This window comes from Cupressus sempervirens, chromosome 6 (assembly GCF_028749045.1).
Source record: "Cupressus sempervirens isolate cs-2001-9-10 chromosome 6, ASM2874904v1, whole genome shotgun sequence".
NCBI classification, from domain to species: domain Eukaryota; kingdom Viridiplantae; phylum Streptophyta; class Pinopsida; order Cupressales; family Cupressaceae; genus Cupressus; species Cupressus sempervirens.
In genome coordinates this window covers 156,169,560-156,175,178 of record NC_143123.1, presented here as the reverse complement: position 1 = coordinate 156,175,178, position 5,619 = coordinate 156,169,560, and positions in this window count along the sequence as shown.

The window sequence follows — 5,619 nt, the reverse complement described above, 5'->3', positions numbered from 1 at the left end:
TGCAAATTTTTTCTTTCTCTAAAGACCTAAAAGATCATGTACAATTATCATGTATAACTTAAGCATATAATAATAATATGTAAACACTATAACAAACCAAAAATATTTGACCTTAACAATATAACATACTACAAAAATGAGTTAGTTTAAGGGCATCATGTATTGTCCATACAAACATTGCATGGAATTGAAATTATCTTTATCCTATTAGTCTAGAGATGTGATACAAAGTGACATCGTTTTATAACTTCAACAACTCGTCAATAAGGAACTCAATTGATACATTCATATCTTTAACTTAGTACTTACTTAGTAATTGAATGAATAGAAATATTACATAATTATTATGACAATTTTAATGTATTATTTATAAATTAATTTAGATAACTATTAAATAAAAAAATACTTAGTACAATTATTGACAATATTATATGCTCCATCTTTATGGACATCCAAGAAAGAATGTTTTGTTAATAACAAAATTAGGTCACACTAAGTAAACAAATCTCATATCTCCAAATGGATTAACACCATCTGCTACCAATTAAAATTCAAGATTTTGAAGTTCTTTAAAGTGTAGCCATATTTTTTTATCTCTTTAAATACAAAACCATCCATAGACATTTGCATAATGTTATCTTGACTTCTATTGCATGCATGATAATCTATAAATTGTGTCAAACTAGTGCACCTGAACAATCATTCAAGATGTAAAATAATAAGAATGTACCAAAGAATCTTGTGAGACACATATTTTGTTATATAATCTAACTGATATCTATTAACAATGGCCAAATCGAAATTGCCAGGTGGGTGCACCATATACATCTCAGGAAGAGGAATCTTGAGCTTCTCATCAATGATTTTAATGACTTCTTCCAAGCCCACACACCAAACTGGGTTGAAAATATTGATGTAGAGTCTTATCATTGCCCACTTGTCTATCTTAGCTCTGGCCAAACATCCAATGAATGTCCCTCTTATATCATTGCTAGTTTCCAGGAAAAATCATAGTTGAAAGTACCTTCTCTAATGGCATGGCTCACCGCAATCCTTGTCATATTATCCACTGGTTTTAGCAAACAGTTCCACCTTTCAGGTTTTACATTTCCTCAAAATGCCATGGTTCGCACCTCCAAAGCATGGAAAAGGCTAATGTTGGAATCCATCTTAGGGTTTACATTGGCTTGGATTGATAGAGATGGGGAAAAGACTAAAAAATAGAAAAAAAGACTCCAAGAAAAGATTCTAGAGAAACCTAGATGTCTAACGTCACTAACAAAAGCCATCACATGATGTCGTGTCTTAATCAAGTTTCCTAGAACTGGTGACCTAATATGATGGAAAAAAAAGGGGGGACGATTTAAAGGAGAACTAAAAGGGTGGTAGGATATCGTCATGCCTAGAAATGATTGGTGCCAACAAAATACTTGGCTAGACTTTGCCTAATATTGCTTATAATAGAACATAAAACCTATTGTCTAGAAAGACATATAGCATTTATTAAGAATTCCTACAAAATTCTAATATTAGACTATGTTTTGAATTCTATTTGAATTGAGAACCTAACAGCTAATACACGGATCCCCCCTATGTTACTATGTTGATGGAGATTGCATGCTAATACAAAGAGAAGACTAAAAATGAAATGATTAAAAGCTTTGATAAGACTAGGCGAAGGGGATAAAACTATCAAAATAGAAGGAATATATATGAGACCTAAAGACCAGACTTGTGCTACTAGGCTTAATTGGTAGAGGAGACCAGCTATATAAGGAATTATCAGTCTTCGGTTATATTAATTAAGATTAAGTATTAAGATTTAGCTTAATATACCTTGTGTACATATGATCTATTAATTATTAAAGATTAAAAAATTTTTGCCCTTAGCACCCATATTGGTCAATTGATCTGCCTTTTGGTCGCCTTCCTGAAAAATATGGTAGATTTGAGTGTTTGGGAAACTATCTAGAATATTAAGAACTTCTTCTAGTCTTGAATTTAGGACCTATTTTGGCATAGATCTTTTCCTAATGGCATTGAGGACAATCTGAGAGTCACCTTCAATAATAATCTTTGATAATCCTAAATATGAGCAAATTTGGAGGCCTTCTTGAAGGGCTTCTAGTTCTGCTAGGTTGTTAGTTGTAGGCTCTAAGGGTTTAGCCCTTCTAGCTATCCATTTTCCTAATGCATTATTAATGATACAACTAATTACAACAATGTCGAGATTGTGTCTTGAGGCCCCATCAAAATTTAGCTTGTTCCACCTAAATGGAGGGGGGGACCATCTACAATTCTTCCTAGCTTCTTTATTCTTCTTTTTATATATAAGTGGTAGGTTGATTAGGTTTTTCCAATTATTTTTCATTAATCCATCCCAACCCAAGAAAGATCCTTCTTCTTTTTGGGTTTTCCTTAGATGAGAGTTTAATATCTCAACTATACATGCTTTGATTTTTTTAAGAATCTCATTTGAATACATATCTTGATTATCGAAGATTCTCCTATTCCTTTCTTTCCCAGTCTCCCACATAAGGATGGCTGGATAGATATTCCATAGTTTACTATATATCCCTTTACTCCTCTCTGTGGGCCATCCCTTCAAGAATTCACTAAGGGATACTAGTGAGGGAGCAATCCAACCCAACATTCGTCTGAGCCATTCCCAATAGATTTGTGCATATGAGCATTTACATAGGATGTGATTAGCATCTTCACTATCTTGCTTACAAAGTACACATCTCGATGGGTCCTCAACACCTAGCTTACATAGTCTGTCTGTTGTTAGGATCCTATTATGAGAAGCTAGCCATAAAAATAATCTTGCCTTTGGCAGACAAGCCAAGTCCTAGTATAGATTAAGAGGAATGTCTACTTCTTCCCATTCTTGAGAATGCGTGATAGCTTTATAACCATTTTTGACACTATACCTACCATCTCATGATCCAGCCTAGATGAGTTTGTCTTTTTTGTCTAGTTGCTTAATTTTCCTATTTCTAATTAGATTTTCGAATACCTTTTTATCAGTTGGGTCTATGTCTATATTTTCGACCAATTTCCATTCCCATCTTGTGATACCATCAATACATATTTTGTTTTTATAATCACCTACCTCGCACCCCCAGATTTTGACTAATTGCTCTTTAACCTTATCTGTGATCCCCATACTATCTACTGGGGGGAACCCATCCCATGAATCTTCCCAAAATAAAGCTTCATCTCCTGATCCAATATCCCATGTTAGGCATTTACTAATGAGGGCTTCGCTTTTAACCATAAAGTTCCAGCTTTCAGATCCTTTAGGGAGGGACCTCATTCTAAGAATGGAATAGGGGTTAGCTTCATTCAAATATTTTTTATACAATATTTTGGCCCATTTATGTTCTCTTTCTACAAAAAGATGCCAGGTAAGTTTAGCTCCAAGTGCCTCATTTTGCCAACTTAAGTTTTTAATACCTAAGCCTCATAGTTCCTTAGATCTACAAATATTATCCCATTTTATTAGGGCCAACTTTGTAGAGTCATTCGACTCATTCCAAAGAAAATTTCTAATTTAGCCTCAAATTTCTTATTTGTATGTTTAGCTAATGAGAGGCAGGAGAGAGGATAAGTTGGGAGGGTAGACAACATTGCTTTAATCTTAGTAACTTTACCTACTTTAGTTAGCCATTTGTCTTTCTAGCCTCCTATCCACACATCTAATTTCTCAAGAGTATTGAACCATGCCTTATTAGATTTACTACCTTTTTCTAATTCTATTCCCAAGTATTTGCATGGAAATGTGTCTTTTTTGTAGCTCATGATATTACAAATCTGTGTTTCCTTTTCAGGCTTGGTGTTGATGAAACTTTTTTCAGATTTTGCAGCATTCACTTTTTTATTAGAAGCTACCATATACTACTGGATGATAGGTTTGATATTTTGGACCTCATTTGTTGAGCTAACACTTGGCAAGATGGTGTCATCTGCATAGTGTTGATGGGTGATGTTAGGAACCTTTTTAGTTACTATGATACTGTATATTTTTCCTTCTATATGGGCTTTGGTCAATACTCTTCCAAAAGCTTCTGCCATAATGATATATAAGAATGGAGATAATGGATCTCCTTGCCTTATTCCTCTTGAAGTATCAAAGAAACCTTCAGGGGTTTCATTAATAAGGATTGAGACCTTGGTAGTGGATATACATTGGTAGATGAAGTTAATCTATTGGAGAGAGAATCCAAAGGCTTCTAAGACTTTGCATAAAAATATCTAGTCAACCATGTCATAGGCTTTTTGAATGTCCAATTTCATGAACATGCTTTCCAATTTATTCTTATTGGTTGAGCGTAGCATTTCTTGTATTACGAGTATACCATCTAGGATTGATCTACCTGGAACAAAGTTAGTTTGTTCTTCTGATATAATTTTGGGGAGAACTGGTTTAAGACGGTTCACTAGAATTTTAGACATGATTTTATAAATGGTGTTACAAAGGGCTATAGGTCTAAAGTCTCCTAGGGTTGGAAGAGCTTCTTTTGTGGGGATTAGGGTGAGAAAGGTGTTATTGATTTCAAATAAGATTGAATCACCATTCCTGGATGCTTTGATGGCTTTCCACAAGTTAGAACCAATAATATGCCAACACTTTTGGTAGAAGAATGCTTGGAATCGATCTGGACTTGGAGATTTTTTTGGGTTCATAATGAATACTACAAGTCTAACTTCTTCCAGGGAAATAGGGCTATTTAATGCTTTATTGTCTTCTAGTGAGATTACTCTAGATATGGCTTTAAGCATTTTTGTTTGTGCTGCCATGTTCAAGCAATCATGATTATTTATAAAATAATTTCTTTGATTTTAATTATTTTGTTATTGGCTCTGTTATGGAGGGTGCTATTATGAAATTTTTGTGTGTTTCGATCTCCATATTCTAGCCATTTTTTCCCTTGATTTTTGTCTCCAAAAGACTTCTTCCTTGGCCAGGATGAATTCTTGCTTTACAAGTAATTCTTTCTCTAGATTATAGCTGTCATTATTCATCCCATTTTAAATTACTTCTAAGTTCAATTCTTTTAGTCTTTCTTCAATATCTATTTTTTCTTTAAATGTATTATTAAAATGTTCGTTGTTCCATTTAAGTATCTTTTCTTTAATCATTTTCATTTTTGAGACAAAAATATGCATTTTAGAGCCGTTAAAATCACCTTGGGACCACCATTCTTTAATAAGTTCCAAAAAGTTTTAATCTAAAAACTACATCTTTTCACACTTGAAAGGATTTCTTACTGGTTTATAAGGTTTAGAGAATTTGATACAAACAGGATAGTGGTTTGATCCTGCTATTGGAAGAATTGAAGAGTGGATATCGAATTTAAATTTGCTCATTTCTCCCTTGAGAAAAAATCTATCTAACCTTTTAGCTATATAAGAAAAATCTTTCCTTTTATTTTTCCATGTATACTTTCCATTGATAAACGAGATATCTATCAAGTTGTTAAGATTTGACTAGTTCTGGAATTCCTTAGTGGCTTGAGAAATTTGTTGAATGCCACCAAATTTCTCATCTATATTTAAAATAGTATTAAAGTCACCTCTGATAAGAATGAGTTCATTGTTGTGATTATTCATAAA